Raw genomic sequence first — 21,780 nt, 5'->3', positions numbered from 1 at the left:
AGCTGCCAAAGAGAAGCAGCTCTGAAATCCCCCATGCCCAGGGGACACCAGATTACAGGGGTCAGAGCCCAGAAGAGGAAATTTGTCGCTTTCCCCTTAACACTTTGCCAGCCCATCACATTTATACACCCACATGGGGCCTGCCCGGGAGAGGTCAGAAGTGACGCCTAATAATGAGTGGGAATGGAGCTGGAGCAGGGGAAAAAGGAAGAAACCCACAACATTCATTGAGTCCCCTCCTCCACAGAGATTTCCAAGCCAACAAAGCCCTGAGCTGGAAGACGGAGAAGCTAATTTAAACCAGATGAGAGGTTGGAGTGTTGGTCATGACATTGGACTGGGCTCTTTCATGCCTGAAACTGATCTGAGGACTTTCTATTATTTAAGATGAACTGAAGAGGCTCTGGGTCCCGTCTGAGATTTCATCCCAGCGGTGGAAAGGAGAATTCAGCAGAGTGAATTCTTAGGACACAGGAAAGAGAGTTCTCTCACTTCCTGTTTATGCCCTAATGAATCCAGGCCAGAAGATAAAATGGCTCCACGCGGTATCCTTCAGGTTTGTGGGCCTGTGGACGCCGTGCCCCTCCTCAGTTCAGAGCCAGGTCCAGGGGTCAAGGTCAACTGCGCTTACTCTATAGCCTGGCCTTCCGTGGCTTTGCAACCCTGGGCAAGTCACTCAAGCTTGGTGTAGTTCAGTCTCCTCATTTATGGACCATTGGTAATAACGACTCCTACATTTTATGGGGCTGATGTGAGAATTCTGTGAGGTAACGTATTCAAAGTGCTCAGCATGGAGCTCGGCACCAAGTTTGTTCAGTAAATGTGAGCTGTTATTAAATTTCGTCCCCAGTGTCCACAACTTGGCACTGATAATCACCATGGTTAGATTTCAAGCTTTACGGTAACTGAACGATCTTTCGTCTTAAAATGATTCCATTACCCTCAAGTGATAGTGTGTGTGCTATTTCTGTCAAAGTGGCTTGACAGTGCAGTTTCTGTCTAAAAGGTCACTCACATGACCCCATTTTTATTTGAGTTACAAAGAAAATAATGTGGTTTCAAATTTCAAGGCAAACAGTTATGCGAGTGAAACAGGCTCAAGTAAATAATAAAGCCATTATTAAAAAGGAAATCAAACCTAAAGTTGGTAGGAGAAATATAGCAGGTCAAATCTCAATCCATGAAGGAGTCTCTACTTTAACGTCATTCTCCAAAGTCATTTAGGAAACCTGTTCACACGCTTCATTTTCATTCGGAACTACATCCATTATAAAAAATGTTATGGGTTTCTCTTAAAGTGTCTTTCTCTTATTTAAGACAGTTAAAACAAAACAGACACTCAGAAAAAAAATCACATTTCTGATTCAACATGTTTCCTTGGCCAAAGGTAAAATGTTGCTGTAAGACGGTCCCCAACTTGAATCAATGTGGGGGAGTCTTGTCTTCTACTTGAGATTACAGAAATCAATGCTGTGCGTAGTCAGCGCCACAAATCATTTGGAAATATAATGACTTGCTTGATGAAAATAACTACAAGTAATTAAAAAGCAGGGCTACTAAGAATTCTTAATGAAAATCCAATAGGACTGCTTGCCTTATGCAAACAAACATAAAACGACCCCACTCTCTGCTACTTTTGTCTTCTCCTGGAGGGAGCTTTATGTGGCTTGACGTTCGCGGTGAGAACGGGAGGCCAGGGACCAACTCCAAATAAAAGTGGAGCTCAAGGGACCATGTCCTTTTTCACAGACTAGTACACTGAAATCCCAGTTTTAGAGACTTGCTAGTCACCATGAGTCTAAGAGTTAGCTGGTTCCCACAGTTAGATGGACCAGGAGCCCCTTCAGCAGCTGCAGGAACAACTCAAAGAACTCAACGATTAGGAACTCCAGTAGCAATCTGTGGAGTTAGTGGAGACTCGGTGCCGGGAGCTTCACTCACCGTCTCATCCATCCTCACAGTCACCCCCTTAAGGAGTGGTCTGATCCCCTTTGTACAAGCAAGAGGGTAAGTACTTGTGAGTGGCACCTGGAGAGCCCCAACCAGACTCCAGGGCTGTGCGGATCCGAGAGGCCTGCATCCAGTTCTCCCACCAACATTGATTTTAAGCTTCTGCACTGAGCATATGACTGTTTTTTCCTTAGCTGTGTAAACTTGTACTCTACGGCAAATGTAGCACATACATACAGTAAGGAAGATTAGGATGGCAATACAGATAGAACATTTATTTCTGAAGATGCTTTTACAATTTCTAGTGAACAGCCTTGGGGCAAAGGATAATATTTACTCTGAAATAAATATTAAAATGTGGTCAGATAGGGGCCAGCCCCAGTGGCCAGGTGGTTAAGTTTGGCATGCTCCTCTTTGCCAGCCTGGGTTTGGTTCCCAGGTGCAGACCTGCACGACTCGTCTGTCAGTGGCCAGGCAGTGGCGGCGGCTCACATACAAAAAAACGAGGAAGAGTGGCAGCAGATGTTAGCTCAGGGCAAATCTTCCTCAGCCAAAAAAAAAAAAAAAAAAGTGGTAAGATGAAATTGTGAAACATTTAAACTTGAAGGGAGAAAAAGTAAAGCAGCATTTTTGGGGCAGTGGACCAAGTTCACTGCACATATATTAAGTAAATTGCTGTATAAATTATGTTTAAAAACTACCCATTAATAATGACCATTTCTTATTAAGCACATACAATGTCTCAGAACTGAACTAATGCATTTCATAGGTTTTTAAATTCAATCTCACCAATATCTCTAAAGCAAGTCTTACTATCCCTGCTTTACAGATGAGGAAACTGATATCCAAACACACTAAGAAAGTTGTCTAAGATACTCAGCTACTAAGTGGCTGCAGGCTCCACACCTAAGTCTGCACAGGTAGCCTACCTCACCATGTCACACCATCACTCCCGCTCTTAAAAATTTGTGTATGATGTATTTTAAAATGCTTCATATTTAAACAATATGGCTCAAGAACCCACACTAATTATATTTTAGTTCCTAAAATCTACTCTTTTGGCCATTCATTGCTGAGTACCAGCTTCCCCCAGAAGTCAGAGGAGGACTTTTTGTTAAATCAAATAACCATGCTACTTGCTAATAGCTTAACTGCATAAGCAGAGGAGGTAAAATGTTTATAAATTGGGTTCCATTAATTTAACTTTTTTCCTTGACATCACTGACTGCAGACCTATCAAAGTTAGGTGAACTTTGCTGAAAATAACGAAAGATATATTAAAAAGAACAATAAGCAACATAAGACTGTGGTTTCATTCCATCTTACTACACAGAGCATTGGGAGAGCAGAAATCACATGCTCTTTATCACTATTTCTACTAAGGCCCCCAAAACCATGCACATACTAGGCACTCACTAAAACATTCACTGAGTTGAACTCAAATGCTAACTACTCAGAAGAATATCTAGCACGTCATTTTATACTGTAAAGGCTCAACGAAGACGTCAGATGAACAACTTGGGAAGTGAAACTTGAAATACACTGTTTATAAATTTGAAACAACACACAAAGTGCCTCCTCATGATCAGAGAGCGTGGTGCAATAGCACACGAAAGCACAGACACTGTTTATTCATAACTCAATGAACACTTTAGCCCTGAATTGTGCTTAGAACACAAATATGCTGCAAAGGAAATCAATACAAGGTAGAATTTTAAAGCAGAACAAGCAGGTTCACTCAGAAAAATAACGCATACTGTCGATCTCATTTGCCGAGGAACACCTAGATTATTATTTTCCGTCTCCCGAACAGCTCTTAGTACAGCAGTTGTTAGAACAACTAGTTCTTTGCCTCAAGTGTACTCAGAAAAGACAAACAGTATTTTTTCATTTTGAAGGATTCAGACTGAATTGTGGGACAAATAATAATTTTCAAACTAAGACGTGTAAGTCGATAGACACCTATTTCTGCAGCACATATTTTAATCTTTAGCACTCAGCACATCTTACATAAGTCATTTTCAAGCCTAGAATGGTACAAGGCAAGGCTTCACCACAATTTGCAGTTGAAATATTCTTTTTGGGCCCAAGTGACGAGGAACTCAGCAATGACTAGCATGTTCACTCCACCTTGCCTGAGCCCGTTCCAGCTCTGCCTCTGAGCTCGCTGGAACTAAAGCAGCCGGCAAAAGGCCAGACTGTCGGCTCTGCTAGGCGGTGTGGTCTAGCGGGTCTGGAGGCAGGTATGGCCTTAGGAGGGAGGAGGAGACGCTGGCGACAGAGTGAGACACCTGGGTCTGCGGCCACAGGCCCTCTCCTGCCTGTCCACCCTCACCTGTCACCAGGAGCCCTCCTCCAGGCCACGCTCTCTGATGCCTGCCTCCACATTTGGCTCCCTGCCCTGGAGTCCCTGTGCCCTCCTCCGCCAGGCCTTGACCAGAGTGTTCCAAGCTGAAGAAGCGTCCCCAGTCCCCCTGGGAAGCTTCTTCTGACCTCTCATTCTGCATCTGATCCTTCCTCCCTGGCACTTCTCGTACTGTCCTTATTACTGAGTTGGGCTGGTGCATCCTCCCCCACCAGGGCCACTGAGGGCAGGCTGCCTGGCTCTCGTCTGCCCTAGCACAGCCCCTGTGCTGGTGGACAGCGGGGCTCAGAATCCCTCGTAGGGACCCTTGTCAGACACGTGTCCAGTTTAGGATGTGTCTTTGCCTCAGTGTGAGAGACTAAAAAGCTAAAACTATCCAAGAGGCTTTGCACACTTCCCCACCTCCCGACCCCTGCTGCCACAACAAACACACAAGCAAACAGAGCCAGCTCACTTAAGAGGCTCTCTGAGGATTATGACCATCTAAAATCTACATTAAAAGTCATCTGATAAATACTTAAAAATCCAAAGACATTGCTGGACAGACAAAACCAATGTCTCATTGGATCTGAACACTCGCCTTCAATATCCACTCAAAAACAGTGTCCCTCCTCCTTACTCCTTCCTGCTTTCACTTTAACATGACACTATCCGCCTCTGTCTTGACTGATTTCAAGCTTCTCCTTCCTGTTTACTAAAGAAAAATGACACATTCAAAGTGAAAAGGAGTTGGATTTTAGAAACAGTGTTTTTTTCCTCAGTCTCTAGCATTTTTGTTTGTTTAGCGAGAAATGGAGTTTTCTATTATTTTTTAACAAGAAAGAATTATTTTGCTTGTGGCGAAAGGTGGTTGTGGATGTTTAGTGCTTTATGTTCTCTCAAGCTTTTGATTCTGGGCTTCATTACTTGAGTCTAAGAAGAGAAATACAGTAGCAACCATTTGAGGAGCACCTTTCCTCGGGCAGACTTCATGCCAGATGAGGTGGAGGCCTTGTATTTATCAGCCTTGCCCAAGGGAAGGTATCATTTGTCCCACTCAGCAGACAGGGAAACTGAGGCTCAGGAGGTCTAAGTTGAGGGGCTTGTTGTCAACCTCAGGCTGTCTGTATCTAAACCTGTGCCCTCCAACTGCTCTGAACAGTCATGGAAACATCCTTGACTGCAAGAAGTGAAGAAGGGCCAGGTGTGGATGTCAGCCAGCAAGGAAGGGAGGAAAGAACACTAGCTGCTGCTCTCCTCACCACCCCCAACCCATGCCAGGCCCCAGGCTGCTTTCATAACAAAGCCTCCTTCCTGCTGTGGTAGCCAAATCTGTGTCCCCACTGTAGGGAGACACTGTGGTTAGCATACTCGCTGTGCCAGAGGAGGAAACAGTGAGGGGGACTAAGAGGCAGGAAGATGTTCTGAAAACTCTGTGAGGAGAAAGCCTTCATAAAATATAAAAAATAGGCCCAACAAATGCAATTTGTGGCAGAGACAATAAAAGCTCTTTGTTTGGTAAGATTCTCTAAGGGGCTCTCAACATTTCACTACACCCCCCTTAGCGAAAAATAATTATTCTAATATCTTGCTAAGGAAATTAGAATATCTTCTGAACAGCAGAAAATAACCATGTCAGGTCATCACCTGATCAGATAAAATCAGACTCCGTCTTGACAAAGCTTGAGCCTAGCTCTGGGCTTGCCTACGGGACAGGAGCCCTTCAGTCCTTCCAGACGACGAGGACAACCTTCTATAACCCCCTGCCCTCAAGGGAACAGACCCCTAAAGGGAGACGTTTAAGCAAGTTTACACAGACATAAGATCTAGAATGCAGGAAGCACCGGCAGCATATTTGTTCATTCGGAAAATGTTTACTGAGTGTGCACTATATGCTAGGCAGTGAGCAAAATGAACAATATATGGAGTTCACATATATGGCAATAAATAAGATAAATAAAATATGTAGGTGATAAGTGTTAAAAAGAAAAGGACAGCAAGGATTTAGCAAGGTGGAAATTACTGTTGACTTCAATAAGAAGAATTTTGGTAAAGTGATTGGTGGGACGTCAGGAGAGAATGGAAAGAAAGAAACTGGAGACGATGAGTGTGGAGCGCAGTGTACTGAGGACAGGGGAATATAAACGAGAACCAGAAACTTGAACACCGGTGGTCAATGACGCCTTACAAGTGCCAGAGGTTGTATGAGACTTTTCATAACTGGCCTGTGACATCAGAGGAGACCTTTTTACATGATACCAGCTCTAAAGGAATGGCAGGGGGATTGCGCAGTACCTATACGGACCCTTGGAGCCTGAGGGTGGGCACGGGGCAGAGAGCATTTGGCCGATACTGAAAGATGAAAAGAAAACCAGTGATATTGCTGTGGCAATGTTACTGGATCCCAGGGAGTCAGCAGTTACCTCTAGTACAGATTATAAACCATCGTAGACACAGAACCTAATAGTGACAGGTAGCAGCAACTCTCCGTTTGGTTTCCTTCTGCTAAAAGCAGATCATCTGATGAATTATAATTTTATCTCCTATAAGACAGAGAAGAAAGGATTGCTTCTGCAAATTTAAAGTTTACCAATGGGGAATCAGAAACCCTAGGGAAAACCAGCTAAGAATTTGTACAGTATAGAATTACTAAGGAAGGAAACTCAGGCATTCAACACATACCAGTCAAGTGCCACCATGTGCCAGGCACAGTTCTAGGCGCTGGAGATACTGATGTGAATGAAACAGACACAGTGTAGCCTTCACAACATTCCAGAAAGCAGACTGCACAATTCAGATTAAAGGTGGTGAGATTCTAAGATAATAGCAGGGGAGCACCGAAATCAGAAGTGAGAGAATACTAACTCATAACCATTCCAATGGGGAGATGGGGAAAGGCATCTGAGAGAAACAGATTACAGAAGACCAAATGGGGGAGGAAAACAACCAGGAAAGATGGGCCCAGAGAGCACATGTGAACCTGGAGGGCAGCGCCCATGAGGAGAAGGGGCTAGTTTGGCTGCATCCTCCAGGTTCTGGGGTCAGACAATATGAATTCCCATCCTGGCTCCACTCTCTACCCGTGTGTGACCTCGAGTGTCTCTGATTCTCAGGTTCCTGACTTGTGCCATGGGGATGTCACTAGGACCAACTCAGTGCAGGCAGCAATACGTGTTCGCCACTGTTTTTCTTAATGAGCTGGAGGAAAACACTATCCAACTAACGTCAAGGATTGTAGAGGCAACTCGCCAAGTGATTTAAGGAAGAATTTTTGAACAATTAAAACTGCCCCAAACTGGAACTAACTCCTTTGTAAATAGTGAGCTTTTTATTCCAGGAAGGGTTTGTGCAGATGCAGGCTTACCATCTGTCCAAGAAATTTTAGAGGGGATTCCTGTCATGGGCAGGAGAGTGGCAGATGAATGTCAAGTTCCTTTCCAATAAGTTCTGTGTTTCTTTGAAACTCTTCTCACTGCCGAGATTTAATTTACTATGTTCAAAGCAAGAAGACAGGAACGTGAGGACAGATAAAACATGAAGACATAACTTGAAGACAGAAGAACGATTTGAAGATGAACTGTAATGTTATTAAGCACTGAAAGAATAACTGAATAGACTATATTAAGGAAGTGGCGAGAACGTTTTTGACAAGCGGATTAAGTCTCCCATGAAACAGACAGTAAAGCAGAGGAAGGTGTTAGCGAAGTGGGCTAGATGAACGTGAGACAGAGGGAGGAGGAGGCAGCAGGACATCTCAGCAGTTACGGCCACAGAGACCGAGATGGACCTTGGTAAGCTGACTTCTTTTCTTTCCCCACTGTTCTAGAAGTCCTGGATCTGCATCACGGTTGATCTCTTACATCCTTTATGGCCCTGAAATTCTCATACTCCTTATAGAGCATGTTTCTATATATAGAATATGTAGCGTCCTTTGAGCAGTGCAGAGCCTCTGAAACTGCCCCATGAGTTTACAGGATGACCAAGGAAAGCACCATGTAGGAGCCATTTATTGGGCTAAGGGATGGTCTACAAAGGCAAGGAGGGGGTGCTTGAAACCTGGAGGTCAGAGGCAGCCTCTAACATTACCAAGAGCTGGACGGCTACTATAATAAACTGTACTAACAGTGGTGTTCCACTTGCATGTAATGTGTCAGCTTATTTTTGAGATCATATCATGTCAAATTCTTTAGAAAATATTTTGCCAGCAGCTGCAGTTGAGTAATCGAGTTATTAAATCCTGCAGTCAGGACCTGCTATACCTGAGACAGGAGGCCACGGGCTCCCATCCAAGAGATACTGCCAGAAACCACTTTGGATGCAAGGCCTCTGTTTCCAAATGAACATTTTGATTCATGTCACTTCCTCCTCCATTAACTTAAAGGGAATCTAACTCTTCTGTGACATTCTTTTTTCTTTATTGATTAGAGGGACGAGATTGGATTTTCTCTTTTGTTTAATAGCTTTAAAGATAGACAGAAGCTTTTAAACGTTCATATATTTTACTTACTACAGTACTCTAGGTCATTCCAATCGTTGTTTCTACAACTGAAGGAGGTTAGAGCCTTCTTGTGTTTACAGGTATATCTAGAAAAACATTTCAATAAATGAAGCCAATATGTATATATGAAGACTAAATTACTCTTTTTATCAAGCTACAATTGACCATTAAAATGAAATTCATCTTAGGGAGACACTTGGAAAAAAACTATAAAAAAAGCTATTGTCTATCTCAGAAAACAGTTCAGTAGTCCATTTCTAGTCTTTGGACAAAGAACTACTCAATATTCAACTTCTCATTTTTCAATGCCAGCTTTTTCAAACATTATGATAAACACTATAAAGTGACCTACTTCCCCTGACACCTAAGAAAGGTGATGCGTCATTCCAAAATCCATTTCTCCCACTTGCAGGGCAAAAGACAATACTTCTATAGTCATCCTTCTCTGACAGATGGGAAAGGCCCTTTTAAATGAAAATTTTTTTTTAAAAAGTTACTCTGAAAAGTATCTATTGAATGTTCCCTTATAGCTGGACAATTTAATGCAATCCTTGAGTTCAGCTCTCTAGCTGGAAGTGGAATGCTATGTGGTACAGAATACTGGGAATACTCAGAACCTTGCAGGGAACTAGGGAATGAAGTGCTATAAGGATTACAGTGATTTTCAAAAGCAGGATTATCTGAGACAGTACTTGGTGTGAGTCCTCTGCTGAAACAAGGAAGACACCAAGACCCCTAGAAGGGCGAGGACTTTGGGCTCAAGCTGGTCTACCTCTGAATCTTGCTTCCATATCTTCTAGCTTTGTGACCTTGGGCAAGTAAACCGCCTCTATGTGCTCCCATTGCCCTATCTGTTAATGGGGAAAATAACAGCCCCTTCCTCATAGGATGGTTGTGGGGGTTACATGACACAAAGAATGGAAGGCACTTAGCATGGGGCCCGGCAGACAGAAGGCATGCATTAAATTTTTACAGTAAAAATGTGATTTCTAATCAAAGTACTGAAACTACCTGGTATTATTGGAAAATCATTTCCCTGGTCAATTCATTATTTCCAAAACACATAGAAATTCCAGATTTCTTGTAAAAAAGAAATGCATCAAAACAGAAAACGTATCTACAAAAAATCTTTCCGGGATTTTGAGAGGCATTGCATTTAACCTGTTGAGTGATTTGGGGAAAACTGACATCTTTCCAGTTCATCAACATGGTATGCCTCTCCATTTGTTTAGATCTTCTTTGATTTCTTTCAACAGAGTTTTATAGTCTTCAGCGTACAAAGCCCTATATGTGTTTTGTTAGATTTACACTTACGCATTTCATTTTTTTAGCCATTGTAAATAGTTTTGCATTTTTAATTTCAGCTTGCAAGTGCCCACTACCAGTATATAGAAACAAAATCGACTTTTGTACGCTGATCTTGTATTGTGCAACCTTGTTGAATCACTTTCTTAGTTCTAACAATTTTTTTTGTTTTGTAGATTCCTTGACATTTTCTAAGTAGACAATCATGTCAGAGAAGATAGACAACAAAGCAGAAGCAGGTATGAGAAAAGTGGACCAAATGAAAATAAGAGACAGGAAGGAAGAGGGACTACCAAGAAAAGCTTCCTGTGAGTTATATGCAAACACACACTGATTATTCTAAAATTTATATGGAAAGGCAAAGGAACTACAATAGCTAAAACAATTTTGAAAAAGCAGAATAAAAGTGGGAGGAATAACGATACTCAATTTCAAAACTTATTACATAGCTACAGTAATCAAGACTGTGTGGTATTGCGGAGGGATAGACACATTAATGGAACAGAACAGAGAACCTAAATACAGACCCACACATGTACAGTTAACTTATTTTGACGAAGGTGCAAAAGAAATTCAGTGGAGGAAGAACAGTCTTTTCAACAAATGGTGCTGGAGCGACTGGACATCCATAGGCAAAAACATGAACCTTGACCTCAACCTCACACCTTACGCAAAAATTAACTCAGAAAGGATCACAGATTTACTTGTAAAACATAAAACTGTAGAATTTTTAGGAGATAACACAGAAGAAAATCTTTGGAATCTGAGGCTTGATGAATGAAGAGTTCTTGGATATGACATCAAAAGCATGATCCATAAAAGAAAAAAAATTGATAAATTTGACTTAAAATTAAAAACCTTCTGCTCTGTGCAGGACTATGTTACAAGGATGAAAAGATCAGCTACAGACTGGGAGAAAATATTTGCAAAATGTGTATGTGACAAAGGACTCATATCTAGAATATATAAGTAACTTTCAAAACTCAACTTTAAAAAAACAAACAATCCAATTAGAAAATGGACAAAAGATACAAAGAGGCATTTCAACAAAGAGGTCATACAAAGGGCAAACAAACAGGTGAAAAAGAAGTTCAATCTCACTAGGCACTAAGACCACAATGAGCTATCACTACACACCTGTTAGAGCAAATAAGAAAAATAAGTGACACCACCAAAAACATGCTGGGGAGGATGCCGAGAAACTGGATCACTGTACACGTCGATAGTGGGAACGTAATATGGTAGAGGTACTCTGGAAACCAGTTTGGCAGTTTCTGAAAAAAACTAAATGTAGACTTATACAGAACTTAGTAATTGTACTCCTGGGCGTTTATTCCAGAGAAACGAAAACTACATTCACACGAAAGCCTGTAGAGACTTGTTCATAGCAACTTTATTTGTTATAGCCAAACACTAGAAACAGCCAAAATGTCCCTTAATAGGTGAATGGTTAAATAAACTGTAGCAAATCCATACCATAGAATGCTACTCAGCAATGAAAAGGGACTACTGATACCTGCAGCAAGTCGGACGTATCTCAGTGGTATTATGCTGAGTGGAAAAAGTCAATTTAAAAAAGTTACATATGGTATGATTCCAGTTACACTATATTCTCAAATTACAAAATTATAGAGACGGCAAACAGATAAATGGTTGTCAGGGGTTAGGGATGGGGGCGTTGTGTGTGTATATAAAGGGGTATGGAAAGGGAGATCTCTGGAATAGTACAAACAGTATCTTGATTATAGTGGTGGTTACATGAAACTTCACAAGTGACAAAATGTCACAATTACACTCACACATTGTACCAATGTCAATGTCCTGGCTTTGACACCGCACTATAATTATAAAGTGTGTCGTGAGGGATACTGGTGACAGTACATGGTACCTCTCCGCTATCTTTGTAACTTCCTATGAATCTATAATTTCAAAATAAAAAGTAAAAAAAAAGACAAAACTCTGGGGGGGAGGAACACATAATCTGCACCCAAAATAAATGAACAATCATGATTTAAAAAATAACACAGACGGTTAAATTACAATAGCATTTAATATGTTTGTCAGATTATAAGACATTTTATATGGAGAAACAAGTTTTAACATTCCTCATATCGTAATATTGAGAAAACAGCCTAAGGCTTATCCTTTGGCCTCAAAAACAGAAAGATGGGACTATGTTTCCTAAATTGATTCAAAATTCTAAAATGAAACTTTGTTTTGAAAAAAAGTGCTTTTCTCTTTTTATGGTTCAGAATATGGCATGGATTGGAATATGTTATTTAAAGAGTACTGCAGACAGCAAGGCCCTATCATAGGAACTTACTCATGCCTACGAAGATACCAAGTGGAAATGTATGAGAAGATGAGATTAGAAACGAAACAAATTTAATACATTCATAGTGTTCTTTGAAACCATTTCTCAAAAATATTTTTATGTAAAAATTCCATATAATTCAAACAGAACAGCTCCAGATTTCAATGATTTTCTACTCCAAACTGAAGTACTTTAAACTTGTTTTGATAAGAGATTTTAAAAAATCACCATCAAAGAAAAAGGATTTGGGGCAGAACTGACTCCTTGGTCTACCAAACCTAAAAGGAACGAGTCATTTTTGTTTTTAAATTCCCCAGTTTCTCTGTAATCTACTTAGAAGACCAAGATTCAGAGATATTATATTTGACATTTCCTTAATCTTCTTCATTAATTCTACATTTTAAATGACTATTCTAATAGAGATGTGTGTAAAGTGATTGGCAAAGTTTTAAAAATAATACATGCTTTGCAAATTTAAGTTCCATTTAAATGTGGAAATCTGTTCTAGAATTAGTGATACAACAAAGGTGGTTTTCTTATCCTCTGCATATCTCAAAAATGCCCCAGGCCAGCTCAGGATGCATCCCTCTTCTTGTCTCCCACACATCTTACTGCCTTTACACACATCACTAGAGTGTGGCTATTACGGTGTTTCTGGGATTTAAAGACTGTAAACGAAGATTAGAAAAAAGTATAATGAAAAAAGTTGCATGTGCAGTATAATATGGAATTCCAATCTCTATTTATAGCCTATCAGATCTGTTTGGCTTGAGGATGAAATTTTTCTGGTAGAGGTGCAACCCAAGAATAGATCCATTAGAACTGCTCTATTAGCAATGGTCCACTATGCTTTGCTATCAAGGAAGCCCAGGATTTTGCAGTCAGATTTTATAGTCAGAAGGGACCTAAAAGACCTATCTAGACCAATTCATTTTACTATGGGATGAACTGAGAATCCTAATTAATCCAGCAGTGAAGGTTCTCCCAGTGTATGCGGCCTCTGATCTGTAGAACAGAGAACAATCCCAATTATTAGACCTAGTGTCCAGGATGGTAGTCAGGAACCCAGTGCTCCCCGTTAGGGCTGAATGCTTCCATGATCACTTTCTCTAGGCTAACATTCTTATTAATGAACCAGGGACTCCCCCAACCCAAATAAAAAACTGAAATAGATAAACGAGAAATAAAGTAAGGCAGATTAGCAGGGTTATCAAAGAGTATATAAAATTAAAAGGACCTTTTTTCCTATAGTATAGCATTTCCTCCTCACTTGTAAAGAATCAGAAAAACACATTTCTATATATATAGAACAAAATTGAATCCTTGTCATAAACACTATTAACTAACTTAGAAACCTGCTTTTGTTCTGTCTTCCAGGAGAAGTCTGTATAGGAAGAAACTGCATCTCAGAATCCATAATCAGGACAGCTATGAAAACAAGTCTGGCACAACTGACAAATTCTTTCTCAATTAATCTTTATAAAGCATTAGTCATGTTAATCAAATAATTTATAACTACTAACAGTGTAAAACCTTTACCATATGTTCACGTGTTAAAGAATTTAGTTTTTTTTGCACAGTGGTTTCTAAAGATTGAAACATCATATGGAGAATATTAGCTAATAAAACTGACTACTATAATTTGAATAATGAGAAATATATACAAAGAAAGTGAAAAAAATCCCAGATGTTACTTTCGGTTCAAAATAGTAATGTGACTTCTTTTGTTTGTCTCCTTTCATTCCCAAAATCTTGTTAAAAGGAGAATAAAATAATAAAAAGAGCAAGAGACACACAAAGGGGAGGGACGAGTAGTAGCCAACCTAATGGGGCAGTGGAAGTTATACTCGGAGCGTCTGGCAGAAGACCCCAGTGAAAAGCGAGCGGATTTCCCGGCAGCACCGGGCAAAGGGGCCGGAGTCCGGAGCACTACAGGCCCAGAGTCGGGGGTTAGAAAGCGAGCTGGAAACACAGGGACTGGGAAACTCCAAACACAGTACTGGTGGGCCCCTGAGACCCCATCATGACAAGGCACAGAGGCAAGCCCCCACCCCACCTCTGCCAGCCCCCACAACACCCCCAGGTGGGCAGGAATGGGCCAAAAGCAGGACTGCGTTAAAATGAAGGTGCCGCGGTGGGGCCTTCCGCTGCCTCCTCCGCTGAGCTCTCACGACCCAGTAGGAGGATGCAGGATGCTTTCCCGGAAGGAATTTTTGTCCCTCTGAAGAAACTCATCAGCCCGGGGTAGATGGGTGTGTGCTGTGCCTGGGCGGGGGGAAAGGGGCGCCTATGAAGATTAGGGGTTCTAATTTGGAGAAAGCTGGCTCAGCTATGATTCCACACAGTGCATTCTGCCATCAACAGCTCTCACCTTCACACACCGAGATCCCAATCCGATTTTCAGCAACTCCCTTTTAAGTGCTAACGGCAGCCAAGCCTCTAACATGAAAGTCAGAGACCCACATAATCGAACAGAAAAAAAGGAACCAGGAGGGAAACGAGAAATGCAAAGGACATCTGAAGGAAACTTCAAAAGGCCTAGGAAACCGTCTAGAGAGAAAAGTGGAGCTACTGCAGCCCTAAAATAAAACCCGAATGCTCTTAAAAAAAATAAACGAAAAGGCAACAATAAGTGTTGGGAATTAAATATTTAATCGAAATAGAGACTCCACTGGAGGATTTGAAGGAAAATCTAGGAAATCTCCCAGAAAGTAGAACAAAAAAAACAAAAGTTAGAAAATAGGAAAGAAAATATGATAAAAATTGCTTTCATCCGGAAGGTCCAAATATTCAAGTAATAAAACTTCTAGGCAAAGAGACCAGAGAATATGCAAAGGGAGAAATTATATAAGAAACGATACTAAAAAGTTAGTCAGACGGAAGGACACAGGCATCCAGAGCCAGAAATAGCAGTCCAGGAATAAAGAAACAAACAAAAAATCCACAGTAAGTCACATCAGTGAAATCTCCAACATCAGGATAAAGAGAAGATCTGAAAAAGCTTCAAGAGAAAAACAGGACACATACAGGAACCAGAATGTCACTGTACGTCTTAAGAGCAGCACTAGATTCCAGAAAACAATGGTGCAATGTCTTCAAAATGCTTTTTAACCTCTGCCCAGGCAATCCTTCTTCCAGTACAAGAATGAAATAAAGACACTTTTCAGACATGCAGGGACTCAAAAATATCCCTCCCAGGCACTTTACTTAGGAGGCTTCCAGAGGATGTGCTTCGTTAAGTTGGGAGAATAAACCTAGAAAGAAAAGACAGCGAAATCGAAGAGAAGAGGGGATCCCCCCACAAGGAGCAGCCCAGGGCCGGTCCAGCACTATGCTGACGAGAAGTCACAGCAGAGCAGCTGTTCAGCAGCTGAGAGAGCAACTGGCCCAGAAACGACCCCGGGGATAAAGCGCTCCAGGAAGGAGGCATGTATGAGTAGCTGTGAACTATCATGCAGAGGCATATGGCAGAAATGTTGGAACATTTGGGGAAAAAACTGACTCTGCGTGTATTAGAAAATAAGGCAAAAGACAAAAAGGAGGCCAGGAATAACTATGAAACAGTACATTTTTCTAAAAGAAAGGAGCAGTGGCTGTAGTACAATAACTATGTGGAATGTGCAGCTGTATTCCATTTTTCATAATAAAATTAACTTAAAAATAAACTAATGGTAAAGACTGTAAACTTTATGTAATTTCTGCTCTCTGGCATATTCCTGGGCAATTCAAGGGAAAAAACAATAAAAAATAGGTTTAAAACGCGACTACATTGCATCTGCATGCAGTACAGATTAAATTTCTTGGATTCAAAACTTTACATATGGAGCATTCTCAGATGGAATGTTTGGATCAAAACTTTATATATGGAGCATTCTCAGATGGAATGTTTGGATCAAAACTTTATATATGGAGCATTCTCAGATGGGATGTTTGGATCAAAACTTTATATATGGAGCATTCTCAGATGGGATGTTTGGAATCTGGGACCCTAATATTGACTAAAATCCAAATAACCTTGCCTTAGTATGATGAACTCCACCAGACTTCTCAGACCCACATTAGAATAAACCAAAGCCTTTACTACGCTGTTGTATCAGTGAGACAATTTAACTTGCTGTGGATGCATATGGACAAAGGAGATAGTGACCCTGTGGTTTACCTCATTCAGCTTCTGCTCAGAGGCCACCTCCTCAGGCCACCTGCCACACAGCATCAGGATTCCCATCACTCCGCATCCCATTACAATGCTTATTTTTCTGCATAAACTTGCCACTAACTGAAATCTTATTTGTTGTTAGCTCCATGAGGACATCACAGTGTCTGTTCTTCACCCCTCTATCTTCAGGGAGCATCATTAACAGTCAAGTAATTGCACGAGCAAAGGGTGAGTAGAAGGGAGAAATATCCACCTGACGTGCCTCCAGAGCCACTTCCACTGAACATCCCCTGCACTGGTGCTTCTCATGGGGGATGCTCTGAATCACTAACCTCAAGCTCTACCTCATGTGGGTGTCATCTGGATGGGCAAGGCATGTGTCTGCTGATGACTGTCTTAGCTGATGCGGATTCCAGCCACTCCTCCAGTGTTTTAAATAACTACCACCTAGTCTTAGAGTCCAGTTACATCCATTCTTGTTTCCTCACCTTGGGAACTTCATGGATCCCAGAAGCACGCACTGAAAATGCTAGATTCTTTATAACCCAGCTCTTGGGTGGATAAATCAAAACCTCAACAATACAGGCTGGTATTCTCTCCCTTTGAGTTTCTGAGCACTTATCCTTATCTACAGCAAAGCGGCAGCCACTTCTGGGATGGGATCCAGCAGTAAGTGCGTATTCTGACACAAAAATAAATTACAGAGAAAGAAGTTGACTTTTTGAAATACCAGAGGTACTTCCTCAAGTGCCCTGCCTGGAATTTATCCTGGTGGGTAATGGCTATCAGTAGGGCTGTACTCTTATTCCTATATCCTCCATCACTCTTCACTATTAAACACTTTACAGGATAATTCAGACAAGAAAACCTAGATCAGGAAGATCAAAAGGGAAGCACCGAAACGTATAAACTTCCAGTTATAAAATAAATGAGTCCTGGGATGTAATGTACAGCATGGCAATTATAGTTAATAATACTGTATTGCATATTTGAAAGTTACTAAGAGAGTAAATCTTAAAAGTTCTCATCACAAGAAAAAAAATTTTGTAACTATGTGTGGTGATTGACGTTAACCAGACTTATTGTGGTGATCGTTTTGCAATATATACAAATATTGAATCATTATGTTGTACACCTGAAACTAATATAATGTTATATGTCAATTACACCTCAATAAAAAAAGAACAAGGGAAGCCTCCAGAAAAAGTGATACATAAAGATTTCCTAAAGCAATCTCAATAAAAAAGCACATATCTTACACAATGATAAAATATTTATGTGCAAATGCAGTCTGGCTATCTACTTAAAACACGCTCAGGCCGTGTGCCTTTCCTCAGTCCTCATTCTATTAGAAACCACGTGCCCTTGCAGAAGGTGCCCTTGGAGTCACTGAGTCAGGGACACAAGCCTGGGAGGCAGGAAGTTGACCCACTTGTTCAGCAACAATACAACTGCTGACTGAAACTATGAATTTGGAAGTCAGGCAGACCTTGCCTTAACCCTGGGCTCCAACGCTGGGCTGCATGTCCTAGAAGCAGATTATTTCCTCACACCTGAGCCTTGGCTTTCTTGACAGTAAGAGAACCACGTGCATAACCTACCTTACCAGATGGCTGCGGACTTAGAACAAGAGACTATGGACAAAGCACTTAGCACGATGCCAGGCACAGGATGCGCCAAAGGGCTGCAGCAATCACAGCCAGGATCTACTCTCCTTCCACAGGTCAGCCTGACAGTACTGAAGCCAGCCTGCCCACACGTCAGCGGGAGGAACTCAAGCCTTCGGAGCTGTCTGACTACATTCTACGGCAACTGCAGTAAGAGACTACAAGGACCCTCAAGAAAGAGTAAAGAATATATTTCAACCAACTTCTCAAAACCTTTCAATGAGAAGCAAGTCATTTGGAGTATGAGATCTTCCATCACAAAGAGAGATGTACATACCGCTATTTCCCCCAAACTCAAATGAACAAAAAACAAATTAAGACAAGGAAGAGCACAGCGTGCATACTAACTTTTTTCAGCCACGCTGCCTGATTTCGCTTTACCCTGGATTTCAGGGCAGGCATCCTGAGAGAGCGGGCATGTGGACGAGCACTTATCAGAGTGGGTTTCTTTTTGGAGAGGATACTGTTATCCCACTTGTTCAGAAAAATCATGAATAATATTAATTCTGAATGTTTAAAGTAATATATAAGAAACATGTCTGCAGGCAACGTTAAAATGAGAATCTAAAAATGAGACTGTAAGGCTTAGAAGCACAAATGTCATTGAGCGTTTTTTTTAAGTTTATCATTATTATTATTGTGTTCTGTTTTAGAGTAGCAAAGTAGTTTTCCCTAGGCTGCACCAAACTAACATCTGAAGTTATACCCGTAAAAAAGAGGTACTTTTCAAAACACAATTTTAATGTTCAAAGGGGAATTTTTGGAGTTTTTTACATATAAGTGGTCTGGAAGATGTTCACAACTGAAGCTGCCGCAGAGCCTGCTGTTTTGCAACTGAAAATACCAGTGTGTTGAATAAAAACATTCTCCTTAAGCGCAGCCTCTCCGGAAGCATCTTGGCTCCGCATCCCACACCATGCTACTACCCCCATCCCCACCCCGCTACGAGGAGCCTCTGCTTAGAAGTATCTCTCTGAGACGACAGAGCTTTCCACCTAAGCTGGTCACCTGGCTCAACTTCCCCCCACTAATCTGATACAGCACCCTGACCTGACATCTGGTCCCCCCACACCCTGCAAAAAAAAGATGACCTGTTTCGGGATGGGAAGAGTGTTTGAAATCTGAAGGCCCTGAATTATGTGGCTAGTTTCCCATCTCACAGGGAAGTAAGTCTCAACAAGCGTCCAGAGCTTTCTGGCTCTTGAGATGCGACTGACGCCTGCTCCTTGGCTGTAGCTACCTGCACCGCCCGACCAGCAGGGAGCGGCATTCCCAGGACAGAACGCGCTCATTCATCAAAGATATGGAAAATGAAGTCACAGAACGAGGTCAGTGGAGAGAGGAGGAAAGAGAAAGGGAATATATTGAATTAAATCTCTTAGGATAATGGAAATGGCATTATTATCAATAATGAGATTGATGATAACTGAGTAAACATTTTGAAAACTTAAAGTTAATGACGTGTGCACACAAGATCTATCTTTTTCATATCTAAGGATCTTACTCTAGAATCTGTCTCGTACTTTTTGGAGGCCAAGAGATTTCACAGTATTGCTTAAGTATTTATAAAGAAAGATACTTTTTGATTTAAATTTTTAAAATGCTGTGCTGTATTTAATCTCTTTTTGTTTTCTAACGAAACAGGGAATCTATTAAGATAAAGAAATTGCAAAAATGCCTTCTGGTTATAAAGATAGACTATGTTTATTAATATACATATTCATTAGGTACATACTACATCATAATAATGATTATAGAAATAACTCCTAGATGGTGCTTACTGTGTGCCAGAACTGTTCTAAGGGACTTGACGAATACTAACACGTTAACTCCTACAACAACTCTATTAGGAAGGAGCTATTACTGTCCTTCATTTTACAAATCAAGAAACTGAGGTCCCCAAGATGTTAAGACACTCAACAATTTGCCCAAGACAACGTTCACTCTACCTCAGCTAGAAAGAAGTGAGGCTAGAATGTGAACAGGCCATCTGGCCCCACACTAGACACCGCGCATGATCACCGTTTGGCCAACGAAGCAACTGAGGTGCTGAGAGGTTAAGGACTCCCCCAGATTGGCCATCCCTGCTTCTGGCAATGCTTCTGTGGCTCTGCTCTTATACATCAAAACAGGCCTCTGTACCTTCCCCTTTCTACATTTTCCTTGACTGTTGGTTCATGGAGCGTCCCACTGGGGAGTTAATTTGAACAAACTACTCTTTGTTCTTGTTTCTGTGTCCAGCTGCCACCAAGAAGGCAACACACAGAATCCTCTCAACCCTTCTCATGTAGCTCAGCTTGCCTTCTGCTTTATTAGGCTAGGAGAAATGACTTCACTTCGATTCCCTAATTGGTTTACCTACTATTGATTTTTTTTCCCCCCAGCTTAAGGGATTCTGGATAGAACTGCACAAAAACGCTATAAAATAAACCTGCCACAAAAGAGGCTCTTTGCTTTAAGCCATCCCCCAGGGTCCTAAGACATGTGCTTTCTGGTTTCTCATTTGCTTTTCTGCAGGTCTTGAGGGAGCTGATAGGCTTAGAATCCTGGACACAGCCCCGCAGTGCTGCGTGCCTCACATTAAGGAGAAGCCGGAAATGGTTTGGGCTCCACTCCTGATGCTCTACACCCTGCTATATCCTCTGGCCTCTGGAATCCAGAATTATAAGCCTGAAATGAAATAAATTCTAGACAAGAACAAATAAGGTAATTTACTTGTCTTTTCTTTATCTCTTCCTAAGAAGCTAAACGTTCTTTCATTCATATTCTCTGGGTTTACTATCATGACACATCCAAATTTCACTGTCTGGGAGGAAGAGAACTTGCAAGACCTTCAAAATAGGCTAATTTATCCCACTGATGGGTTACAGAACTGTGAAAGTATTAAGGAACGTATCTGGTCTGAATTTTAGGTCGGCATATTTGTATATTCAATAGAAACGGTAGCTCCTGCTACATTCAGGCACTGTTCTACGTGTCAAACAGGGAGGGCCTCACTGAAAGGGGGACATCTGAGCAAAGTTTTGAAGGAGGTGAGGGAGTGAGAGATGCTGGGGAAGCACAAGTGCAGAAGCCTGGAGGCACACGTGTGGCTGGCACAGGAGGAAGGAGGTGGGCGAGCCAACAGACACGACCATGGGCCAAGGTAAGGACCATGACTATCTCCACATAGAACAGGCGCCACCGTGGTGTTCTGAGCCCAGGAGCGAGGGCTTGGACTCGTGAGTTAGAGGGGGCTCTCTGGATGCTCTGTTGCAAACAGGCTGTGGGGGGCCAGAAGGGAAGCAGGGGCCCGTCAACAGGCTGTCACAATGGTCCCAGGTGTCAGGACCTTGATGACAGTAGCAAGGTGGCGAGAACTGGTCGTTTTCTGATATATATTAAAAGCTGAGCCAACAAGATTATCATATATTTATTTATTTACTGTCTGTCTCCCATATTAAGTATAAGTTCCCCCAGGGCAGCCTCGGTCTATGTTGCTCTCTGCATCTCCAGAGCGACAGCACCTGGCACATACGAATCTACAAACGTCCACTGAATAAGTGA

The 21,780-nt window shown here is 41.6% G+C and overlaps 1 protein-coding gene across 5 annotated transcripts in view; it reads right to left on the bottom strand.

The window, feature by feature from the left end:
* The window catches only part of FAM110B (family with sequence similarity 110 member B), a 142,628-nt gene that overhangs the window by 9,714 nt on the left and 111,134 nt on the right, over positions 1-21,780 (bottom strand). The window contains exon 1 of one of the 5 annotated variants that reach the window (XM_058528744.1): positions 8,802-8,870. The exons of the other annotated variants lie outside the window; for them this stretch is intronic. The gene's annotated coding sequence lies outside the window, so the exon portion shown is untranslated. Of the gene's footprint in view, positions 1-8,801; positions 8,871-21,780 lie in introns of those variants that run through there. 5 annotated transcript variants of the gene reach the window in all.

The sequence above is a fragment of the Diceros bicornis genome, chromosome 33 (genome assembly GCF_020826845.1).
Source record: "Diceros bicornis minor isolate mBicDic1 chromosome 33, mDicBic1.mat.cur, whole genome shotgun sequence".
Classification (NCBI taxonomy): Eukaryota; Metazoa; Chordata; class Mammalia; order Perissodactyla; family Rhinocerotidae; genus Diceros; species Diceros bicornis.
This window is presented reverse-complemented; position numbering and strand designations above follow the sequence as displayed.